Below are 12,162 nucleotides of genomic sequence, written 5' to 3'. Positions count from 1 at the left end.
ATACATCTATATGGTCAGATTTAAGTAATACATGAGAAAATCCCTTTGAAAGCCTGCTTACAATGGCAGTTACTTAGAAAAGTGGCTGGCAGCTACCACCTTGTCGTATATAGAGAAATGGGTAGGTGCTAAATGATACATGCCAAATGGGTTTTTCTGCCCTTCAGGTATTTTTTTTCACAGTTCTGACCCCATAAATGTGTTGGGCATGGTCGATTTAAGAGGAATCCACAGCTGGATCATGTGTTTTTTATGAAAAAATGATATTTGGAGCCTCAAAATTTTATAAAGATTTTGGACCGTTGATTTTTTTAGCATTATAAAAACTCACCCGTGTGTTAGAATCGAATACTTCAAGAACTGGACCCTATAAAATCAAGTACATACATCACATCTGTACGGTCAGAATTTAAAAATAAAATGAAAAAAACTTGAAAAACTCATTTAGCACGTACCCATTACTCATATACATATTCTTAAAATGTGCTAAATGAAATATACTAAATGAAACGTGTTAAATGAATTTTTGAGGTTTTTTTATTTTATTTGAAAATTCTGACCATACAAATGTGATCTATGTAATAACTGCAAATTTTTCCATTAAAAATTTTAATGTTTTATGCGTAAAATAGGTTGAATTGGGCACGGATCCAAGTTTCGGATCAAGAATCCATACTTAAGTAAATACCACTTATATATATATATATAAACCTATTAAATATCCATATATATATACGTAAATGAGGAAAATAGATAATATATATATATATATATATATATATATATATATATATATATATATATATATATATATTATTAGTTGAGGTTTGGACCCAACTATGGGTCCACATCTTTAATGAGACCCGAATCCAACATGTTGGATCCCGGGTGCGGGTCGCAGTTCGGACTCGGACCCGGCCCACATTTTTGTAAAACAAAAAAAGAGAGGGGGGGGGGCAACCCGATATGGGTTGCCCGATAAAGCTATGAGGGAGAAACCCTCTTCCCCGATAAATCTCACGTTAGGGTTCTTTTGAAACCTAACACGCTGAGAGCGTGAGCGAGGGGAAGGAGAGCACACCGCAGCCGCCGGGAGGAGGAGGAGCCCTTCCTTTTCGGGAGGCCACCCTCCTACAAAGAGGGGACCCCAAATCTCTCTCTCTCTGTTCTATTCTCTCTCTCACTCTCTTCTACCTCTCTAAACTTCGAATCAACCTCCGATCTCGGGCTGCAGCTCGAGGCCTTGCAGTGCGGAGCCAACCTCGCCGGTGGTGGTGTTGTCCAGACCGACCGACCCTCTTGTGGATGCCGCAATAACCTCGTCGGATAATGGTAGGATTCTGAAATTTTTCTTTTGGGTATTGACTGTGTTAGGTCATGTAGAGGTGGGTTGTTCAAAACCCAGATGGATCGACTTGCAAAGGGGGGGGGAAATCTTTAATGTTGGGGTTGTCTGTCAACCCCAAACCGAAAACCCCAAATTTTTAATTTGGGGGTTTCGGATTTCTGTTTTTTTTAGGGATCGATCATGTGTGTGGGGGGGGGGGGGGTTCGGATTTTCTGTTTTTAGGAATCAAGCATGTGTATGTGTGAATACCCTGTACATTAGGTCCAGCATATACTTGCATGTTTGTTAGGTTGAAATCAACGACCTATCTGCGTGCGATTGTTTCTACTTATGGGTTATGTTATAATTAACAACCTAAGTGTGTGTGACATGTCGATTATGCTGTCATGTCAAGTTTTTTTTGTTTAGCCTCAGCAACATATACTGCTACTGCCTTTGTGCTGAAACGTTTACAATTGCTTGTGTTTCAGAATTTATAGTGAATAGTTGGTTGACTTTTTATAGTGATCTGCAGTTAAGTCAGTAGGGCTTTATCTACTTCAGCTTGCGCAATAACAAGATAGTCGTCGGTTAGTGAGGACATTCTGTTTTATATAAAGTTGCACATGGATCTGATGCTACTGCCCATTAGGAGAATATGCTGTTTTCATAAGAAGCTGCATATAAATTTGATGCCAATGTATCTGGACATTTAATAGGCATTTAAACTCATGATAGGCTGCATGATAACCCTATAAATTATGCCTGTATAGAAATAGATTAAGTGGCTATTGGAATTGCTATTTTGCTGTGCATAAATTTTATATGAGTATAAAGTTAATTTGGATGTTTGTTAGGTTGGAATTAACGACCTATCTGCGTGTGATTGTTTCTACTTATGGGTTACATCATGCTGGTTAGGTTATAATTAACGACCTAAGTGTGGGTGACACGTTGTTGATGCTGGCCGATTGGTACAGCTGTTGCTTTGTGATTATAAGTCTTCCCTGCTAATTCTGATCGCCCACTTGATATTCTTGTTATTGCTCAATGTTGATGGTTTAATCTGTGAAGTTATGCTGAACTTAGCATAGTTATAATTAGCTTATGTTGATTTAATTATTATGTAAATCTATGTTAAACATAACATGATTTATATTGACTGATGCTAATGGTTTCATCCTGTAAAATATAACATGTTTATGCTGGCCGATTGACACTATTCCATTATGTAAACCCTAACTTGTTTAGGTAAATTCCTGTTAGCTTATTTTGTCTATGTATTATGTTGGGAGATAGGCAAAATAGGATTACAGACTCTATTAATTTTGGCCTGCATTGTGATGCACATCAAAAGGTTATGTTTTGGCATACTGGCTATAAACACTGCATATGTTAGTTTCAACAATTGTAAATACTTCAAGATCTTTAGGGGATGCATACTTCCCTTTTTACATGTTGTAAATAGTATGCATAGGAATCTTACGTTCCTATAAATGAATTATCCATAGTGGTTTGTGAATGTGCCAATCATCATGTTAGTAAATTTTATCGCCATTGGTCCTTATAAAGGGCCGAACTAAGTTAATGATCATGCAAGTCAAAGAGAGTTGTAATCACTCTTTTAGTATAAGAAATCCATGGTAGTGATTGAGGAATAAGAGTAAATTTTCATTTATGTGTAATTGTTTGTGGATTAAGGCTGGCAGGTGAACCACCAAGCCTGGTACTTGCAGGCTTTACCTTGGCACTCAAGTTAAAAAGGTTAATACCCACATAAATTTTAACATTCGTGCTTGACTGGTTTAAAGGCACCGTAGCACTTTGGGTGGGTTATGAAATCAATATGACAAAGGATTGAGATGACTCTATACCCTGGGTAAATTGACTAAGGGTGGGAATTCTACTGCCATGGTAGTAGAAGGAAGTTGGGGAAATGCCCTGTACTTCGGGAAATAAATTAAATGAAAAGATTAACCCACCCAGTTCTTGGGCTTACCTTAGAGAGGGTAAGTGGTACAAAACTCTGGGGACACGTGTTTTGGTTTCGAGCGTAAAGCGACTCGTTGGTCCCAGTCCTCAGAGTTGGGGGACCCAGACTACCAATTTATCCTAGGTGGTAGTTCTTTTGTTCTTCTGCAGAAGTGAGGGATGCATCCTGTTTTGGTTTTGGCCTTTGGGAGTTTCTCTCGGTCATTGGCCGCTCCCTTGGGATTTCAGTCACAGTTAGAGTGTTCGGGTTAATAAAACAACCCTGAATAATATACCCTCGGACATTCTCTTCTGTGATGGTTGCCTTGGCCCGTGTGTACCCGCGGGATAAGAAAAGATAAACACTAACTAGGACAGTTAGGTATCACTGTATGGGAGTCATTAAAGAGACACTTGCTTACTCTTCCATCATGTTTTATATTCGTTGCTTATGTTGAAACGACATCCTAAATTGTGTATTTATTAGTTAATTGAATTCATATTATGGATGTTGTTCAGGTTAGTGTAAGTTCTGCTTGAATTGCTTAATACCTTACTTAATTGTTGTAGTTGCATAAAATGCTTCTTGTGCTTAAGTATAATTGTTACATAATCTACCTTTCTATTCAGATATATGTCTATGATTGCTATTGCATCGAAATCCTTATGTGGTTATGTTTAGACTGTAATTCAAACACGACACCCACATCACACTTGACACATGATCTACTTGCAAGAATAATTACAGTTTTCCTACTTAGACGTGGTAGTCTAATTCCTAAAATTTCTATTATTTTCAGGAGAAGAGTAGTTCTATGAGCGATGCGGGATGAGGCGCTGACCGAGACTTGATCCATTGTTCCCTGGCGGTTCTGCTTACTTTCAGATTGAGATTTTTGTTTTGAGACTAAATGTGAAAACTTTGATGTTGGATTTTATTATTATGGAAGTGGAAATAAATGGTGTGGTTTGCTTTTACCTTCCTGTATCGTTCTGAAATGCTTAACCCGAGACTTATTAGTTGTTTCCGCTTGAAAAAAAAAAAATTTTGGGTTAAATTTCGGGGCGTTACAGTTATGGTATCAGAGCCTGGGAACAATAAATCAAGGATCACGGTCATGCCACATCCTGAGATCGCTCTGTGAGTATATTTGTATCACTCTTACTTTATTAGGCCTGATAATTGCATTGTTTTCTATATAAGTTTAGATATATACTTGTGATGATTTTAGGGACACTACAATTCAAAGATAGTAAAACTGTGTGTATTGAAATGGTTATTAGATGTACCGTCGATCCCAAGCTAGTTCGAGCACGGCGAACGAATGGCAGGACCAAAGGGGTTTCGTGATGGAAACTCTCGGTAATCTGGCTCAAACCATGGACACTCAAATGCGCCATCAGGCGGAGTTAGCCGCAGCCATAAGTGAAAGGCATAATACAAACACAATCACCTATGAGAAGTTCTTGAAGTTGAACCCGCCTACCTTCTCAGGCAAGGCTGATCCTGAATTAGCTGAGAGTTGGATTGCCGAGACAGAACGAGCTTTTCGGGTTCTGTCTGTTCCTGTTGATAAGCAAACGGACTTCGGCACATACCGCTTGACGGAAGATGCACAGAAATGGTGGGACACAACCTGAACCATCCACTTTGCTGGAGTGGATACTATTCCATGGGAAGATTTCAAACGAACATTTCTCGAGACATATTTCCCCCAGTACGCTCGTGATCAGAAGCATCAGGAGTTCTTGGAGCTCACCCAAGGAAATATGAATTTGGTGGAATACACTACCAAATTTCGGACCTTGGAGCGGTATTGCCCAAATTTGTTCGCGAATGATAAAGCCAGAGCAACTAGGTATGTCCGCGGACTCAAGGACGGATTGCGACCATGAGTGATGATAAATCTGCCATCTACCCTCGCACAAGCCATTGAAGTGGCTACTATGCTGAATGAAGAATGGGAGAGATCAAGGAAGAGTAAAAAAGACACACCGGGGAAACGGGGAGCCGGTCCGCCGCAGCATCACAGTGGCAAGAAGTACCAGCCACCTTACAAGAAGCAAAAGTACAATGATGGAAATCGTCCTCCGCAGCATCAAGGACAAAATCGGGTGTGCCAGAAGTGCAACCGGTCCCATTATGAACAACCTTGCCCTAGAGACACAGGAGCATGTCTTTACTGTGGAAAGATGGGTCACTATGCCCGTCAGTGCCACAAGAAGATGGCGGATATGCAGAAACGAAATGCCGGGGGAGGACAGCAACACCAACCATCTTAGCCGCAGCAAACACCGCAGCAAAATGCACAGAAGAGGGTGCCGGGACGAGTATATGCCACCACTGCGGAAGAGTTGGAGAAAGGAAATCTGGTACAAGGTACGGTAATTGTCAATGGCTGTGCTGCACTTGTTCTATTTGACTGTGGTGCCACACATTCGTTCATATCCGTAGAATTTGCAAAATTACTTGGTGCACATACTGAATCTCTGAAACATGAATTATATGTGTACAATCCGATAGGATATAATTCGATATGTGTAAACTACATCCCTGATGTCATAATTGTACTTGAAGGGCAGAACTTACCTGCTGACCTAATCTTGCTCGATATGACTGAATATGATGTCATTTTGGGGATGGATTGGTTATATGAACATTATGCCAACGTTCTCTGTCGACAAGGGAAAGTGGTTTCGTCCCGACCAGGACTGCCAAAGGTTGAGTTTCGACTCTCTAGACCTACAGTGAAGGGCCGAATTGTATCGATATTAAAGGTTCAGAAGTATATGCGACAGGGGTGTCGAGCATTCCTAGTAAATGTATTCTCCGGCGAGTCGAAAGTCACACCATTAGAAGAACTTGAAGTGGTTCGTGAATTCCCGGAAGTATTTCCGGATGAGTTGCCTGGACTACCTCCACAGCGTGAGGTGGATTTTCATATCGAGTTGGTGCCTGGGACGGCACCGATCTCGAAAGCGCCTTATCGTATGGCCCCGGTAGAATTGGAGGAGCTGAAGAAACAACTCCAGGAGTTGATGGAGCAAGGTTTCATTAGACCGAGCGTATCACCATGGGGAGCACCAGTTCTTTTTGTGAAAAAGAAAGATGGTTCTATGAGGCTGTGTATAGACTATCGGATGTTGAATCAAGCAACAGTAAAAAATAAGTATCCCCTACCTCGTATTGAAGACTTGTTCGACTAATTGCAAAAGGCTAAAGTGTTTTCAAAAATCGATCTTAGATCTGGTTATCACCAACTCCGAATAAAGGACGATGATATTCCTAAGACAACCTTTAGAACAAGGTACGGTCACTACGAGTTCGTAGTTATGCCATTCGGACTGACAAATGCTCCTGCAGCATTCATGGACTTGATGAATCGAGTATTCAGAGCATACTTGGATACGTTTGTAATTGTCTTTATTGATGATATACTCATATACTCAGAAAGCATAGAGCAACATCGTGAACATTTGAGGATCGTATTGGAGACTCTCAAGGAACACCAGTTGTTCGCCAAATTCTCCAAGTGCGAATTCTGGCTCGAGAAGGTCATGTTCTTGGGTCATGTCATATCGCGTGACGGAGTCGCTGTAGACCCGGCTAAGGTTGAAGCTGTATTAAATTGGGGTCAACCGAGGAATATCAGTGATATCAGGAGTTTTCTGGGATTAGCAGGCTATTATAGAAGATTCATTCAGGACTTTTCACGAATCGCCATGCCCATGACCAAACTTCTAAGGAAAGGAATCAAGTTCGAATGGACGGATAAGTGTGAGGAGAGTTTCCAAATCTTAAAGAAGAAGCTTACCACCGCACCAGTGTTGGCTTTACCTTCAGGTCATGGTGGTTTTGTGGTCTACTCGGACGCATCAGGCACTGGGTTAGGATGTGTTTTAATGCAGAATGGTAAGGTGATAGCGTACGCCTCTCGCCAATTAAAGATTCATGAGCGAAACTATCCAACTCATGATCTCGAATTGGCAGCCGTAGTGTTCGCTTTGAAAATATGGCGACATTACCTGTATGGGGAACAATTCGAGGTATTTACTGATCACAAAAGTCTCAAGTACCTGTTTTCCTAGAAAGAGTTGAACATGCGACAACGACGATGGTTGGAGTTTATAAAGGATTACGATTTTACCATTTCCTATCACCTAGGAAAGGCAAATGTGGTAGCTGACTCTCTCAGTCGCAAAGCTGGTTGCAGTTTGTCCAGTCTATTGACAAAAGGGTGGAATTTGGTGGAGGAATTCATGGATTGGAAACCGTTTTCAGATGTCGTGGGGAGTATCAAGTTATCTAATTTATCTGCTCATCCGAAGATCCTTACAAAGATTATTGAAGGTCAGAAAGAGGATCCCCAATATGAGAAATTGAAGTCACTAGCCCAACAAGGGAAGTCACATATCTCACTCAAGGAAGATGGCAGTATTTGGATGAAAAAGCGACTTTGGGTCCCTAGTGATCCCAAGTTGAAGGAAGAACTATTGGGGGAAGCACATAGGTCCAAATACACCATACACCCAGGAGGCACGAAAATGTTTAAAGATTTACAACGTGGGTATTGGTGGAATGGAATGAAGCGTGAGGTCGCAAGTTATGTCTCGAAGTGTTTGACTTGTCAGCAAGTCAAGGTAAAACATCAGAAACCTGGTAGAATGATGCAGCAAATGGAGATTCCATAGTGGAAATGGGAAGAAATCACCATGGACTTCGTGGTGGGTTTGCCCAAAACAAGGAAACAACATGACGCTATATGGGTAATAGTGGATCGACTAACCGAATCGGCTCACTTTCTACCCATACGAATAAATCAATCCCTCGAGAGCTTAGCAGACTTATACATCAGAGAGGTTGTTCGACTGCATGGAGTACCAGTTTCTATTATATCAGATCGAGATCCTCGATTTACTTCTCGGTTTTGGGGTCAGTTGCAACAGGCTTTGGGTACGAAACTGAAGCTGAGTACTGCTTTTCATCCCCAGACTGACGGACAATCAGAGAGGACTATCCAGACACTAGAAGATATGCTGCGAGCATGTATGCTGGATTGGAAAGGTGAGTGGGATAAGCATGTTATTTTAGCCGAATATGCTTACAATAACAGTTACCATGCGAGTATCGGCATGGCTCCTTTCGAAGCTCTGTATGGAAGACCATGTAGATCACCTGTGTATTGGGATGAAATTGGTGAACGGTCGGTAGAATCACCAATCATGTTACAACATTATACCCAACAGATAAAGATGATAAGAGATAGACTTCTCACAGCCCAGAGTCGACAAAAGAGTTATGCAGATCAAAGGCGCAGGGAGCTCACTTTTGATGTGGGGGATCGAGTCTTTGTGAAGGTATCGCCCACCAAAAGTGTGTTTCGTTTTGGTAAGAAAGGAAAATTGAGTCCCAGATATGTCGGACCTTTTGAGATTTTGGAACGGATTGGAGAAACGGCCTATCGTATAGCCCTACCTCCCCAGTATGCTCAGATACATAACGTATTCCATGTATCTATGTTAAGAAAATATCTTCAAGACCCGTCACATGTCATCCAGTATGAGGACGTAGATATAAGGGACGACCTAACGATAGGAGAAAAACCAGTAGAGATATTGGAACGAAGCGAGCGTGTCTTGAGATCAAAGACCATTCCTCTCGTCAAGGTGAGATGGCAACACCATGGCATCGATGAAAGCACGTGGGAACCGGAGGCTAATATGCGGGAGAAGTACCCCAACCTTTTCGAGTAAGCAACCACAGGTAAATTTCGAGGACGAAAATTCTTTAAGGGGGAAAGAATGTAATAACTGCAAATTTTTCCATTAAAAATTTTAATGTTTTATGCGTAAAATAGGTTGAATTGGGCACGGATCCAAGTTTCGGATCAAGAATCCATACTTAAGTAAATACCACTTATATATATATAAACCTATTAAATATCCATATATATATATATATATGTAAATGAGGAAAATAGATAATATATATATATATATTATTAGTTGAGGTTTGGACCCAACTATGGGTCCACATCTTTAATGAGACCCGAATCCAACATGTTGGATCCCGGGTGCGGGTCGCAGTTCGGACTCGGACCCGGCCCACATTTTTGTAAAACAAAAAAAGAGAGGGGGGGGGCAACCCGATATGGGTTGCCCGATAAAGCTATGAGGGAGAAACCCTCTTCCCCGATAAATCTCACGTTAGGGTTCTTTTGAACCCTAACACGCTGAGAGCGTGAGCGAGGGGAAGGAGAGCACACCGCAGCCGCCGGGAGGAGGAGGAGCCCTTTCTTTTCGGGAGGCCACCCTCCTACAAAGAGGGGACCCCGAATCTCTCTCTCTCTATTCTATTCTCTCTCTCACTCTCTTCTACCTCTCTAAACTTCGAATCAACCTCCGATCTCGGGCTGCAACTCGAGGCCTTGCAGTGCGGAGCCAACCTCGCCGGTGGTGGTGTTGTCCAGACCGACCGACCCTCTTGTGGATGCCGCAACAACCTCGTCGGATAATGGTAGGATTCTGAAATTTTTCTTTTGGGTATTGACTGTGTTAGGTCATGTAGAGGTGGGTTGTTCAAAACCCAGATGGGTCGACTTGCAAAGGGGGGGGGGGGAAATCTTTAATGTTGGGGTTGTCTGTCAACCCCAAACCGAAAACCCCAAATTTTTAATTTGGGGGTTTCGGATTTCTGTTTTTTTTAGGGATCGATCATGTGTGGGGGGGGGGGGGGGGGGTTCGGATTTTCTGTTTTTAGGAATCAAGCATGTGTATGTGTGAATACCATGTACATTAGGTCCAGCATATACTTGCATGTTTGTTAGGTTGAAATCAACGACCTATCTGCGTGCGATTGTTTCTACTTATGGGTTATGTTATAATTAACAACCTAAGTGTGTGTGACATGTCGATTATGCTGTCATGTCAAGTTTTTTTTGTTTAGCCTCAGCAACATATACTGCTACTGCCTTTGTGCTGAAACGTTTACAATTGCTTGTGTTTCAGAATTTATAGTGAATAGTTGGTTGACTTTTTATAGTGATCTGCAGTTAAGTCAGTAGGGCTTTATCTACTTCAGCTTGCGCAATAACAAGATAGTCGTCGGTTAGTGAGGACATTCTGTTTTATATAAAGTTGCACATGGATCTGATGCTACTGCCCATTAGGAGAATATGCTGTTTTCATAAGAAGTTGCATATAAATTTGATGCCAATGTATCTAGACATTTAATAGGCATTTAAACTCATGATAGGCTGCATGATAACCCTATAAATTATGCCTGTATAGAAATAGATTAAGTGGCTATTGGAATTGCTATTTTGCTGTGCATAAATTTTATATGAGTATAAAGTTAATTTGGATGTTTGTTAGGTTGGAATTAACGACCTATCTGCGTGTGATTGTTTCTACTTATGGGTTACATCATGCTGGTTAGGTTATAATTAACGACCTAAGTGTGGGTGACACGTTGTTGATGCTGGCCGATTGGTACAGCTGTTGCTTTGTGATTATAAGTCTTCCCTGCTAATTCTGATCGCCCACTTGATATTCTTGTTATTGCTCAATGTTGATGGTTTAATCTGTGAAGTTATGCTGAACTTAGCATAGTTATAATTAGCTTATGTTGATTTAATTATTATGTAAATCTATGTTAAACATAACATGATTTATATTGACTGATGCTAATGGTTTCATCCTGTAAAATATAGCATGTTTATGTTGGCCGATTGACACTATTCCATTATGTAAACCCTAACTTGTTTAGGTAAATTCCTGTTAGCTTATTTTGTCTATGTATTATGTTGGGAGATAGGCAAAATAGGATTACAGACTCTATTAATTTTGGCCTGCATTGTGATGCACATCAAAAGGTTATGTTTTGGCATACTGGCTATAAACACTGCATATGTTAGTTTCAACAATTGTAAATACTTCAAGATCTTTAGGGGATGCATACTTCCCTTTTTACATGTTGTAAATAGTATGCATAGGAATCTTACGTTCCTATAAATGAATTATCCATAGTGGTTTGTGAATGTGCCAATCATCATGTTAGTAAATTTTATCGCCATTGGTCCTTATAAAGGGCCGAACTAAGTTAATGATCATGCAAGTCAAAGAGAGTTGTAATCACTCTTTTAGTATAAGAAATCCATGGTAGTGATTGAGGAATAAGAGTAAATTTTCATTTATGTGTAATTGTTTGTGGATTAAGGCTGGCAGGTGAACCACCAAGCCTGGTACTTGCAGGCTTTACCTTGGCACTCAAGTTAAAAAGGTTAATACCCACATAAATTTTAACATTCGTGCTTGACTGGTTTAAAGGCACCGTAGCACTTTGGGTGGGTTATGAAATCAATATGACAAAGGATTGAGATGACTCTATACCCTGGGTAAATTGACTAAGGGTGGGAATTCTACTGCCATGGTAGTAGAAGGAAGTTGGGGAAATGCCCTGTACTTCGGGAAATAAATTAAATGAAAAGATTAACCCACCCAGTTCTTGGGCTTACCTTAGAGAGGGTAAGTGGTACAAAACTCTGGGGACACGTGTTTTGGTTTCGAGCGTAAAGCGACTCGTTGGTCCCAGTCCTCAGAGTTGGGGGACCCAGACTACCAATTTATCCTAGGTGGTAGTTCTTTTGTTCTTCTGCAGAAGTGAGGGATGCATCCTGTTTTGGTTTTGGCCTTTAGGAGTTTCTCTCGGTCACTGGCCGCTCCCTTGGGATTTCAGTCACAGTTAGAGTGTTCGGGTTAATAAAACAACCCTGAATAATATACCCTCGGACATTCTCTTCTGTGATGGTTGCCTTGGCCCGTGTGTACCCGCGGGATAAGAAAAGATAAACACTAACTAGGAC

This window comes from Nuphar pumila, chromosome 4 (genome assembly GCF_984573655.1).
Source record: "Nuphar pumila chromosome 4, dmNupPumi1.hap1.1, whole genome shotgun sequence".
NCBI lineage: Eukaryota > Viridiplantae > Streptophyta > Magnoliopsida > Nymphaeales > Nymphaeaceae > Nuphar > Nuphar pumila.
The sequence above is the reverse complement of the archived record's forward strand: the minus strand, read 5'-3'. Positions refer to the sequence as shown.